Source organism: Hibiscus syriacus, unplaced genomic scaffold (assembly GCF_006381635.1).
Source record: "Hibiscus syriacus cultivar Baekdansim isolate YM2019G1 unplaced genomic scaffold, ASM638163v2 tig00110307_pilon, whole genome shotgun sequence".
NCBI classification, from domain to species: Eukaryota; Viridiplantae; Streptophyta; class Magnoliopsida; order Malvales; family Malvaceae; genus Hibiscus; species Hibiscus syriacus.
The window spans coordinates 613,069-639,963 of record NW_024062674.1 but is presented as its reverse complement, the minus strand read 5'-3'; the positions used below and the strand labels follow the sequence as shown (position 1 = coordinate 639,963).

At 33.3% G+C, this 26,895-nt stretch overlaps 1 long non-coding RNA gene across 1 annotated transcript; it reads right to left on the bottom strand.

The window, feature by feature from the left end:
- Positions 1-7,619: 7,619 nt before the first annotated feature.
- LOC120116945 lies at positions 7,620-25,647 on the bottom strand. Its single transcript, XR_005515590.1, has 3 exons — positions 25,637-25,647; positions 11,359-11,362; positions 7,620-7,681 (listed from the first exon to the last, which is right to left on the bottom strand). It is a non-coding gene; the product is annotated as an uncharacterized LOC120116945 (long non-coding RNA).
- Between the last annotated feature and the right edge of the window lie 1,248 nt (positions 25,648-26,895).

Below are 26,895 nucleotides of genomic sequence, written 5' to 3'. Positions count from 1 at the left end.
GTATTTCACTTATATTCCCACTAAGCTTTGTTATTTAATAACATCATACAAAAGCTCTGAACACTATGCAAATGTGTCATTGATTGAAAAATATGAGCAGAAGCTACAGGAAATGATAAATGTGTTGTCAAATGTTTTACAAACATCCGTGTAGAAACCACATTAAAGAATGAATGTATTGTCAAATGTTTTATGAACCAGTTATTATGATACTGAACCAATGTTGCAATCATATGGTGTTTCCCTTTGTAAACCCAAGATGAAGTCGTTTTTGTTTTTCAACCCCGAGGTTAGACGCAGCAAATGATAAAGATTTCTTTCCATGAGAAAGGGAGCTGAAATTTCAACAACAAGAAACTAATGGAGCCAACTAAGGTTGAACGATAGGTTGTTGTTAAACATCTCAACATGATTTGGTCTGAATGAATTTGTTCGAGATCCAATTAGATGGGGAGACATGAAAGGAATTAGGATAAATCCTCCTTGTGATATGTTTCACGAGTCAAATCAGAACAGACTCTGCTCTCCTAATTAATCCCTACTAAGTTGGGCATATCTATATCTACAAAGATGATAAACTCTCTTCAAAGATGATAGATTCTTTTTTCAAATGAAAACTTTATTGGATTGGTACACAAGTTCAAACGAAGGAAGCTGTGTTATCAAAGAAAAAATGGGGCAACGAGGTCATAATTCTGACTGTAGCAAGAGTTTCATAAATGAAACATTTCTTCTAATACTTTTATGCAAATGAATCAAAGAGGACATAGAGTCTCTTCCAAAAAAGAGAATGCCATCTTGAAATGATTTTGACTAAGTGAAGGAAGATCGAGTTCACTAATTTGAAATCAAATAAAGATGAACTTAACATTCATGCATCATATTTATACATTTCCAAAAATAGAGGCATTTTCATTCATTTTATCAATGTTGAATATTTGAAAGGAATTTCAAAGATTAGCAAAGATTTCAACAAAAATTTGAATCCATCACTCGATGGATCAACATTTCCAGAAGTGTTCATAATGAGAAGAACTCATCTGAAGAGGAAGAAGAAGTTCATAATGAGAAGAACTTGTTCAACCTTTTGCGTGACTCTATCACAAAAAGAGATAGATTACCATTAACATTTCCAGAAAGAGTTCATAATGAGAAGAACTCATCTGAAGAAGGAGAAGAACTTCATAATGAGAAGAATTTGTTCAACCGTGCCTTAATTCATCACATATGAAGCCGAATTAACAACCCCTCTTTCGAAGATCAACATTTCCAGAAGGAGTTCATAATGAGAAGAACTTATCTGAAAAGGAACAAGAAGTTCATAATGAGAAAAATTTGTTCAACTTTTTGCTAGATTACATCACAAAAGGAGATAAATTGACATCCCGGTGGAAAAGTTCATAATGAGAAGAACTAATCCCTAAGAAGAAGATTAAGTTCATAATAAGAAGAACTTGTTCAACATTTCCATCCTAATCAAGTGAAGTCAAATGAAAAAAAAACTTATTGTCTTTTCGTCTTTGCCCTATTCTCAATAACACAAGAATGAGCAAAGAGGGGCAGCTGAAGACACTAGTTTTTTTATCCATTTGGTTTATTATTATTATTATTTTATTTTATTTCATTTAATACTATTATTATTATTATTATTTTATTATTATTATTATTAATTACAGGCCCAAACTAGACCGGCCCAGTTACAAAACCATACACCCAGACCGACCTAATAGAAACACTAAACTCATTTAGGGTTTGCATCTCAGACCCAGCCGCCAACAACAGCAGCCGTTGGATCTTGTGAGATCCAACAGTCCAAGGACCTCCAGATGAAACCCTAGGGTATCATAACCCTAGGGCCATGCGGTCGCTGTCTTCACTGCCACCACCTCAACGTCGCTTCACCTACTGCCACGACGCCCACCGAAGGCTTCCAGAAGAGCCATTCCAGTCGCACACGTCGCCCAATAATGAGTCACCACAAGTTCGGTGACTCACCGAAACTCCTCTTTGTGACCGATCTGAAGCAAGCGTCGGTGATGGCTATAAAAGCCATCGACGGAACCTACAACAAGAACAAGAAACCACCAGCAACCAAATACCATAAAATACTAAACCAAAAAACGAGAGAAGCTTACCTAAGAGGACCTCACGGTGATTGAAGGCTCCACGCTAATCCACACACCACCAAAATATTCGAAATACCCAAAGGCATTTATCTAGATTTACTTCGATTGGGAGTATTTTATGAGAAACTAAACAAGGATTCGACCTTAGGGTGTTTAGGGTTTATTTTGGGGTAGTTTGGGAAATTTCGGCCGGATGGGGTTGGCGGTAGCGTAAGACGACCGACCGGCGACCGGTTTCCCTCCGACGAGGGAAACATAGAGAGAGGACAGAGATTTCTTATCTTTCTCGGCTAGAGAGAATGAGAAAGGAGAGAATGAGAGAAATAGTCTGAAGGGCTAGCCATTTGGGGTTTAAATACCCCTTCCCAAACGACGTCATTTTGGGAAGGGGTATATGCGTAATTTTAAATGGGTAAATTATACCCGTTGCCATCCCATATTTGTAACTTTTCATTTTAGTCACTAAATCAAATTTATGAGTATTTTAATTTGGTTTATTAATTTTATTGGCTTTATAATTTAGTTCCTTGCATAATTATATATATTTTAGGTAAAATAATAGATTTAGACCTTTAATTTTAATAATTAATTTTTTAATCCCGAATAATTAATTAGGTTAAATTACACTGTTAACCATTATTTCTCATAATATTTCGAATTAGTATCTCTAATTTCAATATTTTATATTCTAGTCCTATAACTTTATTTGTTTGAATTATTATTCAATTGCAATTTATTTTTATCATATTATTTTTATGTTCAATATATTTAATTATTATTTTTTTTATTAGTCATATATATATATATATATATTAAATAATAATTTTTTTATTTATTTTTTAATATTAAGAAATAGGTTGTCTTAAAGCAACTAGATGCCATTTTCTGATATTTTTAAATAAATAAATATCCTAATTTTATAATTATATATATTAATTTATATTTATTATTTTTTAAATTATTAGGTAAATGTTTTATTAATATTTATTTATTTTTTAATATTAATAAAGGGGATGTCTTAAAGCAACTAGATGTCATTTTCTGATATTTCTAAGTAAATAAATATCTTATTTATAAAAATCTAAAAAATATATTTATTAAAAATATAAAAATTAATATATTGATTTAAAATATAAAAATTAATATATTTTCTTGAAATTATACTAATAAATTTGAAATAACAGGATTATGAATTAAATATATTTTTGAATTTTTAATTTCTAATAATAGAGACAATTTATAATTAATGGGTACCAATTTTGGGCGTTATAAGGGTGTTAATCATTCCCTAAACGTAATCGACCACGAATCCCTTTTTATTACTAAAAAGAATGAATTTTTGATTACACGCATGCCAGTTTATCTTTTAAGTAGTTTTCTTTTTAAAAAAAAGTTCTTTTAAAAGATGATTTTTAGGTATTCGACCTACCTATCCTAAAAGGTCGATGGCGACTCCAAAATATTTCACTAAAAACCATTTATTTATTCACATTACTTTCCCACCAAGTAAAATTGTGCCCGGACAAAAACCGATTACGACAACTACGTACTACAATGAACTTTCTTTTTTAAGGAGTATGTATTATATTTAATTAGTCACATTGTAAATAAAAATCATTTAATTAGTCAATACATTGTATATGTTTTATTCATGAGGAAAAATGTAGGTTCTTTGAATAGTAAAATATCTGTTTAAAATAATAAATTATTAATTTATCGATTAATTAATACCTCTTTAAATCAATTAAATTGCGTGGTACACAAATTATTAAATTATAGATGTCTACTATATTATCACATATATATTTTTTATTTTAATATTTTAATTTATTTTGTAAAGCGACTAATTAAATTTCGACCTTCCATAAATCGTTTTAATTTTTTTTGGCTTTATATTAGAGGGTGTACTGAGATGGTTTAAGAAATGAAAGCTGAGATTTGATGAGAGAAAAAAAAAATTAGTGTGAGTTATATTTTACAGACTAATATTTTAAGCAAGTGAAGTCGGTAGGAGAATTTGTCAAATAAATGTAATTTTATTAATTTAGTAAAATTATTTCGTATAATTTCATACTCATTTTATATATTTAATATCATTATGTTTTTGTCAACAAGTGTCGTAACCGTACTTTGAGTGGGCCCGAAATTGGGTTTTGACTTTGAATGATCTGTTGGAGCGCCACTGATCATTTAAAATTAGGTTGGTCGGACCACTTAACTTACCATTTAACAATCTACGTTATACCAGTAATTAATCGATCCATGAGTCGATTACAACCAAGGAAGAATTAATACCTTGTTCTGCCTTTTCGGTACTAATTTGATTTCTTAGTTGTCTTAATTACGACAATTAAAAGTAAATTAAAATTTACAAAATTTGATCTGAATTACTTACCTTGGACCTATTTTAAAATTGCCCTAAAAAGTCAAATTAATATCAAATAATAAAAAAATAAAATATAAATGAAAAAAGAATTAAATTAAAAGAAAACAAAATTAAAGATGGATAAATTGGAAAGAACTTAAAATTGGGGGTTAAATTGATGTTAATTGAAATTTGCAAGGAGAAAAATAAAAAGTTAGGGGCTCAATTTGTAAAATATAAAAATATAAATAGGGATTAAATTGAATTAATTCAAAATTCAAGATAAATTTACAGCAGGTGACCAAAATGAATTACGCATCAAAACTATAGGGACTGCGGAAATAATTTAAAAATCTTATAATTACAAGGTGGTCCCTCATATAAATATCCCTAAAATCACAAAATAAAACTCATTTTTACCACATTTCACAAAAAAAACTTCTCCCCTTAAAATTCTATCAACTCTCTCCTCTATCCGGCCAAGTGCCGACCACTTGCCGAAATACCTAAGCTAACCCAAAACACTTCTCTTGCCACCCCGATTCTGAAACTGAGCCCCAAATTTCCTTAAAAAAACCCAAACGGCGTAGGTCTATGTTTGAAGTTTCGAACTTTACCTTTAGTCCGTTGGCTTTTGAAATTCTAACGACCTTTAGCTTCACTCCGGCGGCGAAAACGAACAAAGTTTTCTCCTTTGTGTTTGAACTTTCCTTTTGATGATATTTTTGAGCTTAAAAATGCTTGTTTGCCTTGTAATATTTGTTGCTTGATATTTGGTATTTCAGTTTTTATGTGTTGCCTCCATATATTGCTGGGTTTTCTCTGTTGGATTTCGTGTCTTACAATGCTCAACCGATGTCCTTTTATAGCCTCCAGAACAAGTTGTTTCCCTTAATTGGGTGCTTTAATCTCGATTTCACAAGGATTTGATTGTGGCCGATTCTTTCGGCATGTCGTTGATGTTCGGATTTTGCTCTGATTTTGTGGTTTTACAGTTTCTAGGGCTGGAAATTCTGACCGACTCTCAAACCAATTAGTCAATCCAAATCAAAACCAATCAACCATGACTTCACATCTAAAATGTGTCCAAAAATCAATAATGACATATCAAATATGTAATGAGTGATGTGAATATAAGAGAGATCACCCCACATACACTAAAAAAATTACAACAGTGGATTGATAAAAATTTTCATTTGAAAGTTAATCAATGTACAATATTAAACATACTCAAGCAAGCATCCAAGTACATTTCGGCTAACTTAGAAAAAAGAAGGGATAACAAGCGACTCAAATATAAAATATTTAGAGATAGAGAAGATTATTTATAAGTTGTTTCTCCGATAGCTACAACAACTCTTCACAACTTTTTGTTGTAGTGTGAAAACGCAAAACCGAACTTTTTGGATGCACTAATAAAAGTTAGAGATAAAATACATCTATATTTAAATTTTATGAAGCAAACAACAATATAATTATAATTTACTAAGTTGTCCTAATTATAATTGTAATTTTATAGAATTATTAATTTATAATATTAGAGGACCATAAATTTATACGAGATTCTTTCAAAAAAATTATTATCTTATTAATTAATCGAAATTATTAATTTAAACCTTAAATCTAAATCGTGACAAAAAAATTATTATTTAGAAAGATTATTAATTTATTGGATTTTAATTTATAGAGTATATACTGTATTATTTATCATTAACAAACTAGTGGAGAAACAAAGGAAATATTGTAAAGGATTTCTATGGGTAAAAAAACTTAACAATTTGGGGAAATATATCATGAAACCAAAAGAGAGAGTATTATTATATATAACAAAGAAGTCTCCCAATATAATTGTTTCAGTCAGGTGATAAAACTCCCAAAAGCATGGGATCGGATTCAGAACAGTAAATTCAGTAATTAACGCGAAAAACATTCACGTTTTAGTAATAGTTAATACCTAATTAAACCATCTTCTAAACCCTAATTCAGAACTCCAATCATTCAAGAGGAATCCAACTGCCCTTCTTCGTCGGGAATCAAGATCAACCACGAAACAGAGTTTCGCGGCAACTTGACTTGATCGCCTCGATTCCGAATGTAAATCCTACCGAGCTTCACGCCTTGCTTCCTCCTCATGGAAACGGTGAACTTGTTGTTGCGGCGTGTAACCAGAGTTCCGGGCTGTTTACTGCCGTCATCACGATCGGCCGTCTCTCTCTTTTGGATCAGAGGCGTGGAGGTTGAAATAGTAGGCTAGATTCGACGGCGGGAGTAGATGGCTGTGCCGGACGAGGGTAGAAGAAATCGGTGGGGAAAAAGTTGTACTGAAGACCAGCCATGAGAATTGAAACTTTGAATTTTGAATGAAGAAAAAAAAGAGAGAATCTGGAATTTAGATGCAGGATTAAGAGTTTGGGAGTATATTTATAAGCAGGGAAGGTGACTTCGACTTGGCTCGGGATTCAGGCCAACGTGTTACGTGTGTGGTTCTATTTTGTTTTGTTTTATTATTATTACTTAAAAAAGGGGAGAATTCATTAAATTTCAATATCATCTAAGATTACAATTTGTTCGATACAATCTGGTTCATGCAAAAAAATAAAAGATAATTGTTTCTCGACGTTGTCTAATTAGCGAGTGTTTGAGTAGTTCTATTCGCTTCTCGGTTCGCGTAGTGTCAAGGACATAAAATCACGAGCCTGTAGTTATGCCGTGCGACACTTGAATGGGACAACTCCAGACAAGTCAGCCTTTCCCAGACAACATAGATCCATGTCTCTAATAACTCGTCATGAAGCTAAGTCGCATTGGCTAAGAATCGCCCCTCAATTCATTAGTCGATCCCACAGTATTCTGTCAGAACAAACAAGCCACACATTAGTCTCGCGCTACAATATTATTCCAAAACCACAAGTACTCTTGGGAGGGAGATCCCGCGGGGCATAGAATACTAGATGATAACCCCACTCCTCAACCAAGAGTGCGATATAGGGCCCACTGGCCCCAAACCGTCCCTAGTATCATCCTAGAGAGACATCGTACCATCCACTTGGTCTCGATGCCCGCACACCTAGGTTCCTCATGAACCTAGGAGAAGATCACTGACACCATGGTAGCTCCACATGCCAGGTCAAGGTGAGGGGGATGGTGGAGACCCAACACAAGATCACTTCCCCCTAAAGAGCTAAAGAAACTTACCAACTATGACACCAGTACACGTTGGAATGTATGAACTGAGGCCATTACCTTGACATGCCCTCCATCTTCCTTCTTTAAGCTTTTCCTTGTCTCATTGTTGCAGCTACTCGGCCCACCATCGGGTTACTGTCGAGGTAATCTCATGGACACTCCCCCACTCACTTTGGTTGATGTCCTCATCGACACTAAAACCATATCTTAGTTAACTTGTTGCATAGAGTTGACCCTTCTCATGAGGTCTATCTCTTGCCCTCAAGAAATAAGATCAGGATTCGTTCCACGTGACACCAAACTCAAAGCTTAGGTAGAGTAAACCCACCTACCTTTATTTTTCTCTCATTGCCATTGAGCTTGTTCTCTCCAAGGATATAACCTTGATGAAACATCGTGGTTATGTCTAACATGTGAACAATCACATATTCTAAACCATATGATATATCACTTGGTGTGTCACCCCTCACCTACCTATTACTTTGTGGCATCTCAAACATTGTGTCACCTATGAAACGATCCACGTAATCAATCCCAAGGTACCATATTAGCTCAAGACATATGGGCATTCAATTATGTTAGACATGCCCCAACTCGAGTCATCTCGGTCCATTGTAAACGCTATGCCTAAATTTTGTCCACCCAGCTCACGATTTCTCACTTGCAGCATTCTCGACAAAGGATTCTGTCTCACCCACTTTTATTCTTGTTCAAGCCTTGCTTAATAGTAATGATATACCTGCTCAAACACTAAGCGCTACACCACCCCTCATCTCTATGTTTACAATTGTTGACATCATGCCAAGTGATTTACCTTATCCAACCCATTCTTTTCGAATATGTATCCTGCAACTCTATCTTTATGATTCTCACTTGTTGACACCATGCCAAGTGATTTACCTGGTCTAAACCATTCTTTTCGAATCTGTATCTTGCACATCCATCTTCTCCCCTACACCTTCTCATGATGGATTCGTCACGAACAACATTTATTATACAACTCAACATTTGATAGCCCCTCATTCTCCTCTACTCGAACTCATGACGACCTCTTCATGAACATCTTTGTGCCTCATTCCCATGAATTGTACACTCAATGCACCCATGCATGCCTCGATCTTTATTATTCTCAAACAACCAAATATGCTTCTGATGCTCTTCCATGAAAGTGTTCAACATCATTATATTATCCAAGTAGATGACTACGAACTTATCAAGGCAGCCATGGAACACTGAGTCACACAAGTCAGTTTCGGCTCATCCCCTTGGGCCATCATCACCTGATGGTATCCTGACCTGAGATCAAATTTTTGGAATATTTGGTACTATTCCGCTGGTCAAATAAATCGGCAACTAGACGAATGGATTATTTATTTATGATATTCACTTTATTAATGCCCTATAATCCACGCACAATCTCAAACTTCCATCATGTTTTTTTACAACATTAACGCACGAAAGATGACTTCGAGGGTCGAAAGAATCTGTCTTGAAGCAACCTATCCCACTATTTTCCTAACTTAGTAAGCTCTTATAGGACTCATCCGTGAAAGGGCACTTCGCATGAGGCTTTACTTCTGTGATTAACTCAATCATGGTCAACTTATCTTTTAGGTGACAACTCTTTCTGTAAATTATCTGGCATTACATCCTCAACTCTTTTTGTAAATTATCTGGCATTACATTCTCAAAGTCCTTGGAAATTTATAAGACCAAGAATAAAGGCTCTCCCTTATTCCCTCTTTTCTTAAATTGGATAACTGATAGTACTTTATTCCCGGGACATATAAGAATCGCAGTGGGCACCATACATGGTTTTCTTCCTATGAACATAAAATAAATTGACGCCGAGAGAGAAATCACTAGGACTTCCATCATGCTTCATGGAATTTTCCTTACAACCAATAAAATGTCAGATAATATTTTATTAACACCATTACCTCTTTGGACCTTTTGCCCCAAACTCAGTGTATTAGCCCCATAAATGGCCTGTCAAAATGAATAGCCAATTTCAACATCTATAGTGATCCATTTAATCTGGCCACCATCAAGCCTTTGACAATTCGATGATTTTCTCAAAACCCAATGAGCACCAATTTTCGCAAAAGAATAAGCATCCTACACAAGATAATAAATTAGGCATCACACTACTACAAGGAATAAGAATCAATGCGTAAAGATTAAAAATCAACATCCCTTGAACAAGCAATACCAAACGCCCTATACGAACATCTAACGAGCACCTCCGTGCCAAAACAACATGAGCCCTTATGAAAATATCAAACAAGTATCTCCATGCTAAAAGAATATGCACCCATGTACTAATAATACGATAATGCGTCTTACGCGAGCTTAACAAATTAAGCCTCTTTATACAAGACCAAATTATTTCACCACTTCTGCTCCATACGTTAGAGTGCTTAGGGTAAGATTATGTCATCCTTCCTACTCCCATGAAGAAGCACTCAACATGAACTCTATCTCCCTGCCTACTATTAACGTTAAAGTGCATAACGTTAATCATCAAAATAAATGAGGAACACACACTATCCATAAACATCAATCCCCTCTTTGGCTCTTTCCTCAAACTACTCAACTGGGACTGTAAGGCAAATATGAATCACAGGGAACCCATTATAACTGGCTCAGTGTTGATGCCACTATGGCATTAAAAGCACTTCGTGGTGGGCACTCTACAATCCAATGAGGCCAATTATAAAAGAAACCTTAATGAGGGTTTACTCCCTCAAGGAAACACCTTAATGAGGGTCTACTCCCTCACTTGCTCGATCCAAAACCAATCGGACTCTATTTCGGGTTGGGTCCCTTATTCTCTACCCATCTTCTCCCTTCGTGCCAACTTGTTCTGACCTATTTATTGGGTATTCGCTCCACTCGTAGAAGGCACCTTACGCTTTCCACTTTGATCATTGTAATCATTAAGGCACTCAGTAAGAACTATCGCTCCATTCAAATATCGAACCTCCTGGTTTGCAATTTAAGCCTTGCCCACAGCTTAAGCCCTCCAAGGAAATGCAACAATCTATCCTTTTCAGAAATGTCCTTGTTTCTTACGAGCGTCATAGTCTATATTCTCAGGGAGAACGAAAAATCTTAACTCCTTGTTTAATGCATTCCAAGTCTTAATGGAGCATACTCCATCTTCAAACTTGAACCGCCACCATCACTAGCGTCAACTGCCATATATATCGACAATCGCCACCTTATCTTCCTTAGACTCGGTGCGCATTGCTAGAAAATACTATTCCATATCAACCATAAAATTCTCAATCTAGCATCCCTAGCCCTATCAAACGTTGTAGATTAGGGATCTCTGCCCATACGCCTTTCTTTCATAGGGTTCATAGTCAAACAAGCTATAGCTACTTGAAGCCCACACTACCTTGAGCCTTCAGCTACTCAAACCCAAGTTGTATAACGCCTATGGAACCTCTTGCCTCATTTCCCAAATCATTCGCTGTCTCAAGCAAATACTTTTGAGTTTCCTCGACTCTCCTCATACGATCACCAGAGATCATATGAGCTCTAAGAGCGCTAGTGTGGCTTCGATATCTTCTAACTTTGTCGATCAATAGCACAAGTCTCTTGTACAACCGGCTCGATCACTTCTTGCTCTACAAATCTGTAAGAGCTTGTTGGTCCACTATTACATGTGTGAACCATTCTCTTTAATTTGTTGGCACCTCTATGACTGCAACACAAATAAGCACCATCATACCTAAATTAGAAAGAAAAAGAGCACCGCTGTGCTGAATTCATAGCACCTCCGTGCTTGAATTAATGATTGAGCACCTTTGTGCATCAATCGAGAGTTGACACCTATGTGTAGCTAAAACTAATTGAGCACCTCTGTACCTCAATCGAGAACTGACACCTTTGTGCAATTAAAAATGACTGAGCACCTCTGTGCTTCAGTCTAAAATCTGGTACCTCTGTGCTCTTAATCGATTGAGCACCTCTATGCTTCAATCTAGGATCAGACACCAATGTGCTTTAGGATGATTGAGCACCTCTGTGCTTCAATCTAAAACCTAGCACTGTTGTGCATTTAGGATGATTGAGCACCTTTGTGTTGCAATCTAAAATCAAGCACCACTATGCTTTTACAAACGATCAAGCACAGATGTCATGTAATCAACAACCAAGCACCTCTGTGCTAAGTTTAACAACTGTGCACCACTATGCAACAAGCACGTAACAAGCATCATCATCATGCTTTACTCAACGAAATGAGTGCCTCCGTGTATCAATCATTAAGCTGGCACCTCTGTGTATTTGTCGCACTATTTCACCCTGTTTACAACACATGTTAGAGTACTTGGGATATGGTCAGGTCATCCTGCCTACTCCATGCATTGGAGCAATTGGCATGAACATTGTCCACCTTGCCTACTCAACATGTCGAAGCGCTTGGCGTGAAATAGAAATGAAGAACTCAAACTATAATATCCTTAATACGGGGTTAGTGACCAAATTGAAATATTTCAGAATTTGTTGGTCAAAGTAAAATAGTTGAATAGTTCAATGATTTATTCGGGGATATTTTTGAAAAGTTATTAGTAATTATCAAAGGAATTAAAGGGCGAAATGGTCAATTGACAATAAAAGATATTTTTATCCCCTTTAATAGGAGATTAAAACGTGGAAGATGAGTTCTTCCTTTCTTCTTCCTCCTCCCGTAAGAGCTCAAAGGCAAAGGTAAGTTTCTTCATTAGTTGATTATTTGTTCAATTAAAAGATGGGTTTTGATCATTAGATGATAATTAAGCTTAAGGAAAGCTTAATTTGTTCTAAAACAATAAGATGAAAGGTATATGAGAATTAAAGATTTCGAGTTCTTGAATGAAATCTTGAAATAGAGTTGATAAGTTAAATTTTAAGTTGAATTTGACTTGTCATCTATAAGAATAAGAAGTTAGAAATGTTAGAATTAAGTTTGGATAACATGGAAAATTTGGTATGATTATTGATTTCTATATGGAGAATAGAATTTTGAGGTTTAAGATGAAATAAATGGATATAAATTAGTTTAAGTATGTATATATTTGAGTTAAGTATATGTCAGAGGATGAAATAGGAAGCGTTTAAAAAGAAATGAGGTGATTTTCGTGCTTAAAAGGTAATTTCTGGGCAGAGGGTATCGGTAACATATGAAGGGGTATCGATACCCCCCTTTTAACAAAAAATTACAGAATGTCAGTATGGTATTGATACCTTATAGAGGGTATCGATACCCCTGAAGATGAAAAGTTCATAATGTCATCAGGGTATCTATACCATAGACAGGGTGTCTATACCATAGATAGGGTATCTACACTATAGACAGGGTATTTATACCTCTGTTAGGGATGCACTGATATTTACTTTAAACAAGAAACGAAATTGGTTTTCCTTTAGTGTAAGAATTGGAAGATTAAAGTATACAATTTGATTATTGATATGTATAAATGTTATATTTATGTAGATATTGAGCCTAAACAAGTTCTGGAATAATAAAAGGATTAGGATCGAATCAAAGCAAGGCTAAGGTGAGTGCAATTTAATTGTACTTGTGCTATCGAAAAACATTGGCTTGCGATGAGCCAACGACGGAGTTACTATGGTATGAAGTGACTCCAAAAAAATGTTATATGATTCTTATTAGTGCATTTTAGTTTATAAGATTATAAGGAATTGGACTTGTGATAAGTCTATTTCCAATAGTTATAGTGTATGGAGTATTGATTATAAAGATATAGATAATGAAATGAATGACATGAAAATATATGTATGCTTGATTATATGAGTGGATATGTTCTTGTAAATGCTATGTGGCTTATGTAAATAAATGGAAAGGTGAATGGTATAATAAGAAGCTATGTGATAAGGAGATACAGGTTTATATAATATAAAAGTGTATATGTGAAATAACATATGATAGATGATAAAACCGTGAGCCTATATGAAGTGTGATTTGAATGTGATATATGTGATGTATGTGAAGCATATGAGAACAAGAGATGACAATGATTTACATGTTTATGAACACAAGAAAGTTATAAGCTAAGTGAAATTAGAAATATATGAAAAGTGAAATGTACATGTGAATATGTGAAATGATATAAATGATAATGCCCATGTTATATGATATAAGAGCTAGTGGTATAGTTGGCATTGCAAGAGTCGAGGGATATACAGTGGTCCTTCGAGACATAGTGGTCCTTCGGGACATATACAGTGGTCATTTGGGACATAGAGATCCTTCGGGACAAATATTAAGTGCCCCTAGTGGGAATTTATACGAGCTGTGGTGACAGCATTAGTGCACAACCTCAATGTATTCACATATCTTCAGTTCTCACCAATGTACCATGGGCTAATTAAAGAGATAACACAAATATAATATATATGATGATATATGTTTCTATACAATATGAATTGTATGAAATGATATATGTGTGTTATGAGTTATTGTATTAGTTATAAGAATGAGACATAATATATATGATAAGAGCATAAGAGATTATATGAACAAGAGATAAGAAATATGAATGATAATAGTGTATGAATAGGATAGAGATCATGATAATGATGTCATATGTACATGTATACATTCTGTTATATGAAATGTTTATGTTTTTATTATATGTTTTATTTGTCTCACTAAGTCATCGACTTAGTGTGTGATTGTTTCACACGTAGGTTTGGAAAGCAAAAGAGAGGTAAAGAGGAACAAGACAAGTCAGTTCTCCTTACCAAAGATCATATCAAAAATGTAGATCGAAATATATGTATTTTGTTAATAAGAATTTAGTTGGCATGTAATAAAAAGAATTTGTATTAGAAACGCTCTGATTGAGTTTTTAGAATCTCTTAAAATTATATATGTAAATGGTAAATGTTTAATGATGAACTTTTAAATTTTATGAATTTATAGTATTTTACCGAGGTACTGTTCAAACCGTATTTTACTGTTCATAAACGTATATTTTCTTAATTGGTTATAACAACATGTTTTAATAGATATGTGGTATTTCTAAAAAGAGTTCAAATATTTTGATATTTTGTAAGAATATCGTTTTTAAAAAGTATACATGCCAACAAAAAGTGGAAATTTTCTGATATGATAGTGTAAGAAGTATGTTGTCTTGATAATAGAGTTAAAGTATTATGTTATATTAGATGTATGATCATAAGAGCTTCCAAAGTGAAATATAAGGCAATAGACTGAAGGTAATAGCATTCACCTGCCCTGGCCAGGCAGGGAGAAGAGCGAAAACCTCGGGGAGTGCCTGTACAAGATTAGAGAATGTTTCATGATGTTGAATGATATTATGATGTGTTTTCAATTTTATACTTCTAAAATTCTTAGAATAAATGTATCGAAAAGAGTTGAGAACACCCGAGTTCAAGGGTGAATTTGAGAAATGTTCCATTGTTATGAACATTTGATTAAATGATAGGCAGATAATGTTAGAAGGTTTTTATTTCTCCAAAATGGAGAAGTTAAATTGAGTAGTTTCGTTACTACGTGGACAAGCTAGAGTATAGTGGACAAATGTCACCATAAGAATGTTAAAAGATCAAGTGACGTGATTATTGTTTGTAAAAGAGTTCAAGAATAAGTACATGGATGGCCAGTTCATAAGATAAATGGAGCTTGAATATATGAGCTTGAAACAAGGGAATTACACATGAATGTGTATGAATATGAGTGTGAGTTCAATAATTTAAGTCATTTTGCGATTGAGCTAGTTCCAATAGAGAAGGATTCATGCGAATTGGTTTGTGGGGGGCTTGCTCCCAAAATTAAAAGAAATGTTTATTATTTTGAATTTGTTTTCGTTTCAAGAAATGGTTAATCACGCTAAAGCTCTAGAGAGAGAGCTCGAAATAAAAGGATTGGAGAAAAAAAATCTCAGATGATTAAGAGAATTAGTGCTTTATAAAGTTAAATATCATCAAAGAAAGGTAAAGATTCTGGTTTTCAATTTTAAATTAGATATGAATTAGTTGTATTCTCCGCCAGAGAATAAAGCCAATCAGTATAGACGGATTGGAAATTATAGTAATAAAAGCACTTTGTCGTTCTGAAATAGAATAATTTCTTTACAGCATGGACAAGATAAAGTGGAAGAGATGGATGTTAATTGGAAAATATTAAAAGACCAAGGAAGGTTTTAAGAATATGTATACCAATGATCATTTATAAGACAAAGGTATATGAAATGGTTGAATTCGAACCAAAGGAATTGTATTATGAACGAGTGAGAATGAAAATTTGATAAGTGAAAGAAATAGAGGATGAATTATTTTGACTAGAAAGAATATATATATGGATAGTTTGATGAAAGTTTACATTTTGATTGAAATAAATAAGTTGGATAATAAAGTTGTGTGATAGTGAGTGTATTAAAGTTAAAGGATTTGTACGTTTGACGGAAATAAAGGATTGATAGAAAGGTTAAAAGGATAAAGAAGGAAAGATATAGATGATATAAAAGGAATGTAAAAGCATAAGGGAAAAGGGTAATGAAAGAATTAAAGTAATGAAGTGATGCTATGATAGCACAAAAGATTTATTGAAGAGATGATATGTGAAAAAGAATAGTAAACGTGTAAATAGCATTGTGTATAAGCAAGAGTGTGGATATGATAAGGGATTTGCATTGTAGATGGAAAGAGTTAGCAATGGCTAACAAAATTATGTGATGGAAATGTATTGGAATTATAAGATATATTGTTAGGTTATGATAAACAAATATGAAGTGGATTTGAATACAATGTATATTTTAATTATGTAATGTGAGGTAGTGAAGGAAATAAGGATTTGAATGTTCAAAAGAAGATAAAGAGTAATAGAAAAGTTTGAGAATGAGTATGTCGGTGAATAGTTTATAAGACAAAGGAAGTTACAACGTTTGATTTTAAAACAGATGAATAATACTATGTGTGAGTAAGATATTGTTGAGGAAAATTTAGATTGAAAAGAAGGTATATTATTGAGTTGATAAGGGTTGTACCTCAAATTAGAAAGTTAAGGGTTGTGTTCAGAAAATTAAATGGGCAATTGGATAATGGAAAAGTTAGAGGATCTCCATTATTCTAAGGTGGAAAAGTTAGATGAAATAATTTAGTTGCTATTCAGTTGAGCTAAAATATGGTAAATAAATGTTATAATGGGAATAATAGAAGATGCATTAGGTGAATATTATTTCGGAAGAGCTTAAAGAAATAGTACATCAAGTGATTATTTTATAAGATAGAAGACGTTGAAATGTTTAGTGTGAGCAAAGAAAATTTCATGGTGCACTGGAATGAATGTGGATTTGAAAAGTTAAGTAAACTATTGTTGAGATAATTCTAGTTGGAAAAAAAATATATGATTAATTGATTAGGGCTTGGGCCCTAGAATGAACAGTTGTTATTGACTAGCTGTGAGAGTAAAGGTGATAGAGTAATAAGATTGGAAGAAAAGATAAAGTGAATTAATCAAGTATAATATGGATCTAGATATGGTTATGTATTTTAACCATATAGATATGATGAAGGCGATGAGAAAAGTATTTATAGGTTTTAAAAAAAAGGAACTTTGAGGAAGAAAAAAATACAAGTACAAGAGATGGTAAAGAATGAGGTTCTGTATAAGTGAAGATACTTATCAAAGTTATAAAGATGTGATAAAGATCGGTAATTAGAGATGAATATAAGTGATAGGAAAAGAGTATATGAATATGAATTAAAGGATATGATCTATGTTACAAGAAGATTTTGATTTGTGGAAGAGAAAAGGGACATGGAAATTAAATGAAAAGAAAATTAAAGGGTTATGGATGATAAAAGTTATATGGAAGTGTAGATGATAAGTCTGATATAGAAATACGAAAAGTATGCAATGTGAGTTGAAAAGATTATGAATTCCGTAAAGTTTATGTTGAATCACAATTGAACAAGATGCAAGGTTATGATGTTAACTGATGAAAATAAATGTTAGTGTCTACGTGATGAGTGACATTATATGAATTTTAGAAAGATCAAAAGAAAATACATAATTTAAAGAGAGAAAAGACATAAATGGATGAGGTTATTGTTTATATGATAAACGACAGTAGATGAATGAATAAGGGAAAAAGTTAGTTGAAGAACTAAAGGAATGAAGAATTAAATAAAGGAAACAACATGAGAGTATTAAAAGATATGTTCTTATCAATATGTGCAATGAAAATTCGAGGATGAATTTTCTTAAAAGGATGGGAGATTTGTAACATCCTCAATACCATGTTAGTGACCAAATTGAAATATTTCAGAATTTGTTGGTCAAAGTAAAATAGTTGAATAGTACAATGATTTATTTGGGGATATTTCTGAAAAGTTGTTAGTAATTATCAAAGGAATTAAAGGGCAAAATGGTCAATTGACAATAAAAGATATTTTTCTCCCCTTTAATAGGAGATTAAAACATGGAAGATGAAAACATTTCATCTTCTTCTTCTACCTTTCTTCTTCCTCCTCCTGTAAGAGCTCAAAGGCAAAGGCAGGTTTCTTCATTAGTTGATTATTTGTTCAATTAAAAGTTGGGTTTTGATCATTAGATGATAATTAAGCTTAAGGAAAGCTTAATTTGTTCTAAAATAATAAGATGAAAGGTATAGGAGAGATTAAAGATTTCGAGTTGTTTAATGAAATCTTGAAATAGAGTTGATAAGTTGAATTTTAAGTTGAATTTGACTTGTCATCTATGAGAATAAGAAGTTAGAAATGTTAGAATTAAGTTTGGATAACATGGAAAATTTGGTATGATTATTGATTTCTATATGGATAATAGAATTTTGAGGTTTAAGATGAAATAAATGGATATAAATTAGTTTAAGTATGTATATTTGAGTTAAGTATATGTAAGAGGATGAAATAGGAAGTGTTTGAGCAAAATGAGGTGATTTTCGTGTTCAAAAGGTAATTTCTGGGCAGAGGGTATCGTTACCCTATGAAGGGGTATCGATACTCCCCTTTTAACGAAAATTACAGAATGTCAGTATGGTATTACCCTATAGGGGGTATCGATCCCCCCTGAAGATGAAAATTCCATAATGTCATCAGGGCTATCTATACCATAGACAGGGTATCTATACCATAGACATGGTATATACCTCAGTTAGGGATGTATCGATATCTACTTTAAACAAGAAATTAAATTGGTCTTTCTTTAGTGTAAGAATTGGAAGATTAAAGTATAGAATTAGATTATTGATATGTATAAATGTTATATTTATGTAGATATTGAGCCTAAACAAGTTTGGAATAATGAAAGGATTAGGATCGAATCAAAGCAAGGCTAAGGTTAGTGCAATTTAATTGTACTTGTGCTATCGAAAAACATTGGCTTGTGATGAGCCAGCGACGAAATTACTATGGTAAGAAGTGACTCCTAAAAAATGTTATATGATTCTTATGAGTGCATTTTAGTTTATAGGATTATAAGGAATTGGACTTGTGAAATCTATTTCCAATAGTTATAGTGTATGGAGTATTGATTATAAAGATATAGAGAATGAAATGAATGACATGAGAATATATGTATGCTTGATTATATGAGTGGATATGTTCTTGTAAATGCTATGTGGCTTATGTAAATAAATGGAAAGGTGAATGGTATAATAAGAAGCTATGCAATAAGAGATACGGGTTTATATGATATAAAAGTGTATATGTGAAGTAACATATGATAGATGATAAAACGTGAGCCTATATGAATATGTGATATTGAATGTGATATATGTGATGTATGTGAAGCTTATGAGAACAAAAGATGACAATGATTTACATGTTATATGAACACAAGAAAAGTGTTATAAGCTAAGTGAAATATGATTATGAAATCATATGAAAAGTGAAATGTACATGTGAATATGTGAAATAATATAAATGATAAACCCATGTTATGTGATATGAGAGCTAGTGGTATAGTTGGCATGCCATGAGTTGAGGGATATACAGTGGTCCTTCGGGACATAGTGATCCTTCGGGACAAATATTCAGTGCCCCTAGTGGGAATTTATATGACCTGTGGTGACAGCATTAGTGCACAACCTCAACGTACTCACATATCTTCAGTTCTCACCAGTGTACCATGGGCTAATTAAAGAGATAACACAAATATAATATATATCATGATATATGTTTCTATACAATATGAATTGTATGAAATGATATATGTGTGTTATGAGTTATTGTATTGTTATAAAAATGAGACATAATATATATGATAAGAGCATAAGAGATTATATGAACAAGAGATAAGAAATATGAATGATAATAGTGTATGAATATGATATAGATCATGATAATGATGTCATATGTACATGTATGCATTCTGTTATATGAAATGTTTATGTTTTTATTATATGTTTTATATTCCTCATTAAGTCATCGACTTAGTGTGTGATTGTTTTACACGTAGGTTTGGAAAGCGAAAAGAGAGGTAAAGAGGAACAAGACATGTTAGTTCTCCTTACCGAAGATCATATCAAAAATGTAGATCGAAATATATGTATTTTGTTAATAAGAATTTAGTTGGCATGTAATAAAAAGAATTTTTATTAGAAACACTCTGATTGAGTTTTTAGAATCTCTTAAACATATATATGTAAATGGTAAATGTTTAATGATGAACGTTTAAATTTTATTAATTTATAGTATTTTACCGAGGTACTGTTCATACCGTATTTTACTATTCATAAAACATATATTTTCTTAAATTGGTTATAACAAACATGTTTTAATAGAATATTATGGTATTTTCTTAAAAAGAATTCAAATGTTTTGATATTTTGTAAGAATATCGTTTTTAAAAGTCAATGTGACATCTCGGACTCGTATTCGGGTCGGATACGGGTTGGGGTGTTACACAAACCCTCTGCCAAAACCAACCCATTTTTTGCTCTGATACCAAGTGTCACAGACATAACGTCTCGAGCCTGTAGTTATGTCGTGCGGCACTTAAATGGGACAACTCCCACACAAGTCAGCCTTTCCCAACATAGATCCATTCCTCGAATAAATTGTCATGAAGACAAGTCGTATTGACTAAGAATCTCCTCTCAGTTCATTAGTAGATCCCACAGTATCATATCCGAATCAACAAGACACACATTACTCTCGTGCTATAATATAATTCCAAAGCCACAATTACTCTTAGAAGAGAGATCTCGCGGGGCATAGTGAATGCTAGATGACAACCCCACTCCTCAACCAAGAGCATGATATGGAGCCCACTGGCACTAAACGGTCCCTAGGTATCATCGTAGATAGACATCGTACCATCCACTTGGTCCCGATGCCCGCACACCTAGGTTTCTCATGAACCTAGGAGAAGGTCGTTTACACCATGGTAGCTCCACATGCTAGCTCAGGGTGAGAGGGATGGTGGAGACCCAACACCAGATCACTTCCCCATAAATAGCTAAAGAAACTTACCAGCTATGACACTAGTAAACGTTGGAATGCATGAACTGAGGACATTACCTTGACAGGCCCTCCATCTTCCTTCTTCAAGCTTTTCTTTGTCTCATTGTTGCAACTACTCGGCCCACCATTGGGTTATTGTTGGGTAATCTCATGGAAATGAGATGTCCTCGACATGCGTAGCACACCTTAAGGAATGGGGAACTGTGAAGGGCTTTAAGAGTTTCGTTGAACAACAATCCAATCACATAAATGTCTCTAGTTGTACTAGTCAATCGGTTATCAATAGATGTTACATCTTCTTCAATGATCACTCATTCTCAACCATTTTCGATTGTAAAGCGCAATCCCTCAATAAACGTAAATGCCTTGATCATTTTAGTATGAATACCATTGAGTTAGCGAGGAACCCCACCAATAATGACGTCATGGTGATCACTTGCTGTTAAAAAATAAATTGAATTGTTAACATGATATTTTTAGTTTTTAATAATGAGGTGACATTATTTTATGAAGAAAAATCAACATCATCATTTTTAACGACAGATGACAATATAATATTAAATATGATTTAAAAAATAATTAAATTATCAAAACAGAACCATGTAAATAACAGAGTGACAAAATATCTATTAGTGTATCTTAAATTTAATTATAGTTGACACATAATATTTTTATATAAATTAGATTTTATTTCTATTTAAATTTTATAAATTATTAAACTTTTTAAAATTTATAAATTAATTAAACTTAATTTTTTTTATTATATATATATATATATATATAAGCTGGAACCTTTAATTTTGGTTAAAATTTTCATATATTTGTTAACTAAATTTTGGTTCAATGGTAAATTTTCATATGATATAAGTATAAATAGTATTTATTTAAAAATAATTATCTAATATTTGATATTGTATGTTCAATCAACTTGAAAGTTCGCTAGTTTAAATTTTTAAACTCAATTCGAAATAAAAAAATTGAAGCTCGATTCAAGTTCGAAAGAACTTGAACTTAAAATATTCTTATACTTAGTTCGATTGAAGCTCAAACTCGAGTTCAAACTTAAACCTTAAGTACATGAAAATCTTATATTGCATTTTTTAAAAAAATAACAACATATAAATACTAATATTATTAATAATTTAATTTAAAAATCTAAAAATTTAATATATTATTTTTGAATTACGAATTTTTTGAATCACGTTTAATGTAACTCGTTTTAATTTGTTACAAATTTAAGTTAAATTTAAATATAAATTAGATTATTTAATTTAAAAGTTGGTCGTTATTTAATCATATCTCACCATCTTTTTCTTATTTACATCTCCAAGTACGAAGGTGCTGATAGCTATGGGCCTTGACGTTTCTTTGCCACACATTAAATTTGTGGCTTTTGTTTATTTATTTAATTAAAGAAATGGTCCAGTGGTAATTAAAGGTAGAATCGATGGCATAAAGGGAAAATAGAAAACAGTAGAAGGGTGTGGAGGTGTCTGCGGGTTCAGCACGTTTGGTGGAGCGCAGCAACTTCCTGGAATAAACCATTAGATACTTGATCCTTAGTCAACTTGGACCCACATTTCAATGGTCAAGAAGTTCCATAATGTGTGGGTTATTTTTATTAGGGATGTTTAAAGTAGGATACTCTTAATATACATTTAAAAAAAATATTATCGAAAATGTTAATATTTTTTATAATATTTTCAGCAAAGAGCTACTTAAAACATTAATTTTTTTTCTAGCAAAATGTTAATATTGGACGTACCTAAAATGTTTAACTTTCCTGGTAAAAACAACCTAAAACATTATTTTTTACCAGAAATGTTAATATTAGTAGCTACCTAAAATATTATTCTTTCAATCAAAAATTAGGTAGTGAAATTAACATTTTTAATAAAAAATAATATTTTAGGTAGAGTTTTACTGAAAATATTAAAAATATTAACATTTCCGGTAGGACCTTTACTTGGTCGTATATTAAGGATGCCGTACAACAGAACTATCCTATTATTGGGTTTAAACTAAAACATATAATTTTTTTATATATTTTAAATTTTTAAATTTTACAAATAGAATTATAAGTGTATATATATATATACACAAAGAGATGAAAATCAACTAGAGCTCAAGTAGTAAACAAAGTCTGCTTCTCATGTATAGCATCTTGTAGACTAAACGCGGGTTTAGAAATAATTTTAAAAGTTGATATATATATTAATAATAGATTTTTTTTCGTATGGGATTGACACAAATAAAATTTTAAGACAGACACCAATAGTAAAATGAACAACTAACATAAAGAAATTTGAATTTCAAAGTGGGCACATACCCACCCTGGACAAGTTTTGCATCTGCCATTGTTGTCAACCATCACTCAACAACTGTGGAGGGTTATTGGTATAATGTTGGATTAAAATCCATAATTATGGGACATATATGTATAACGTACAATGCTATCATAAAATATGGCACAAAATTAAATGGTTAAATTATGTTACATATGCCATCGATATTAAAATGCCATGGAATTAAAGTATAGATACCATAAGTTGTATTTATAATTTGATAAGGGAGAAAATTATAAATACTTAAAATATTGACCTAATATTCAATCTATATAAATAAGTTTGGTCCCCAAGAAATAAGTTAACTTGTATTACTTTTATCCCATCAAATAATTTTTACGACAAGAACAAATATATCTTCTTAGAAGATCACTATCAAAGAAATAGTATAGGATTTCAACATATCAATTAATTCAGGCTTGCTTGTGCTTCTAGTATTTAATTCTTGAGGATTTGATATAATAGATTGTGGTTAATTTTATGTTTATTATGATTTGATTCTAACAAGTGACATTAAATTCTCGTCATGTTGAATCACTGAGAATTTATTCATTTATTTTCTAGATTGATTCGTTCTTAAGATTTTATGAGTTTGATATATATATGAAAAAGGTTTTATCATTAAAAAAAGATTTAAAATTTTATAAAGTTGATTGTAATCAAATATGATAAGTATAAGTTAGCAGTCAATGTTTAGAACTGAGATGAAACTGCTCTGGGTGCTCGATAGCAGGTCTAATAGGTTCTCATATTTGCTTCCTCGGTGCTGATCGCCTGTTGTTTCCTTCTTATTTCTTTTGATTTCGTTTCTTTGTTTTCTCATTTTCATGGAATCTTTATCCTCTGAGTTGGATTGGCGAAAGCTCTTTCGTGGATCTAAGGAACAATCCCTAGACTTCTTCGCTCTTGAAATTCTTGAGGGGATCCCTACTGTTAAACCTCCTTTTGGCATAATTAATGAGGGTATTGCTGAATGGGACCACGCTGGGGGGGCAGTTTATTGGTGATGCTCCAAACTTTGGATCATGCAGAGAATTGCAGAGATTTTATGGGGGAAGTCATCGAAAGTAAAGTTAGTTTGGCTGGGCATAATCTCTATGTATTTTCATTTTCGAATTCGGATTTTAGAGATTGGGTGCTTGAGAATGGCCCTTGGCACATTCAAAATAAACCCCTCGTGCTTCGGAGGTGGGAACCGAATTTGAAGAAGCTTGATTTTGATCTTAAGCGTATGCCTGTCTGGATGCATTTCTACAACGTTCCTTTAGAACTGTTTTCTAGGTTAGGCCTCAGTTATATTGCAGTGCTGTGGGGATCCCATTGTACATGGATTCAATTACTTCTTCTAAGGAGAGGCTCGAATTGCCAAAGTTTGTGTTGAGGTTGAAGCTAGGGACAGTTATTCCTGAGGTGATTCATGTAGCTCTAAGGGATAATTCTATAGTCAAATTCAGAGTTTATGTTCCATGGCTTCCTAAATTTTGTTTAGAGTGTAAGATCTTTTGGGCATCTTGTTAGTAATTGTGTTGAAGTCAAGAAAGTCTCCTCGAAGAATAAGGAAACTGTTTGGAGGAAAAAGGAGGCTCCTATTATCTTTGGTTCTTCTGTTAAGGAGGGGGTGATGGATCCTCTGGCTCTGTTATGCAGAAGATTATACCTAGTGAAGAGGTATCAAAGGGTGCTAAGTTGTTGGTGGTTAATTCTGAGATTTTAACTGTTCATGCTCTCCAGGAAAATAACTCTGACTCAATGCATGAGGGAAATGGAAGTGCTACTGACCAATCTCTTTGTCCTGGTAAAGAATTTCAAGGTGATACTCCTGAGTAGCTACCTATTCATGCCCCTCAGGATAGTATTAAAGGCCATCTACAAGATGTGAAATGTTCAGACCTCGGAGATGGGCGATACAGTTGTTATGGTATTGGAGACTTCAAATCAGAATATTATCACTGGTAGTGAGGAATTATTGGATGATGCTGGTAAGACCTTTTCCAAAGGGTCTGAGATAAGTTCTAACTATGGTGGTGGAGAGTTTTCATCACTGCAGGACTCCCTGAATCATAAAAAGAAGATCAGGGGAAAGAAAAAAGATAACACTGGTTCATCTAGTAAAATGGAGGTAATTGCTGGAGGTAGTGCTATTGATGGACCTAGAAAGGCCTGGGTTGCTTCTTTGGGGGTTGTAATGCTCCTCAATGAAATCAAAGCTAAGAAGAAGGATCATATGGATAAGGTTGATATCAATAGAGGTGGCCCTTCTATTTCTAATTAATGATCTTTAGTTTTTGGAATGTTAGGGGGATAAATAATTGTCTCAAGTTAGGTAAGGTGATGAGGAGGTTGGAGATGCTAAGAGTTGATGTGATATGCTTTATGGAAACTAGGGTTAGAAATGCTAATTTTTCTAATATTATTGCTCCTTTGGCTGTTGAATGGAATTGTGCTACTAACTATGCTTTTTCTGATGGGGGTAGACTCTGGGTGCCATGGAAAAAAGACTTACCCTTCACTGTTTTAAAGAGTTCTGATCAAGCTTATCAATTGTAGGGGATGTGGCTGGTCATAGTTTGGTTATTACTGCTGTTTATGCAGTAATAGTGGTCTTGATAGAAGGGATATATGGGAACATCTGAGGACTTTAGAAGCTGACATTGGTCATTATTCTTGGAAAATTGGGGGGGGGACTTCAATATCATTGCCAATGCCCAGGAGAGTTATGACTTTGTCAATTTGGGATTGCACAGTACCCCTGATATGGAGGATTTTAAGAGCTGCTTGGTGGATTTAGAGTTGTTAGACCACCCTTTTTTTGGTCCTCTGTACACTTGGTCTAATAAACAGGAGGACTCATTTCTGGCTCGTAAGCTAGATAGAATTTTAATTAATTCTCAATGGTTGCTGGAATTTCCCGATTCTGCTGTGGAATTTCAAGCACAGAGGGTCTCTGATCATTTTCATGTGATCATTTGGACTCAGAAATGTGCCCAAGTCCATAGCCTAAGACTTTTAAGTTTTTCAATTGTTGGACTGCTCATGAAGGATTTCTAAGAGTTGTAAAGGATTCATGGCAAGAACAGAGTGTTGGCAATGCTATGCAGGTTCTGTTCAACAAAATGAAAAGGCTTAAGCCTTTGTTGAGGGAGTTTAAAAGGAGTCACTTTTCTGATATCTCTGGTAGGGTGGCTGGAAAGAGAGTAGAACTTGATTCTATCAAGCTTCATAATCTTGTTATTGTTGATCAAAGGAGACTTGAGGAGGAGAAGAGAATCAAGGAAGATTTAATTGTTTTAGAAGTTGCCGAATCTGATTTCTACAAGCAAAATGCTAAAGCTCATTGGCTTCAAGAAGGTGACCTGAACACCAGATTTTTTCACCAGCGAGTTGAAGCAAATAAGAAGAGGAATACTAT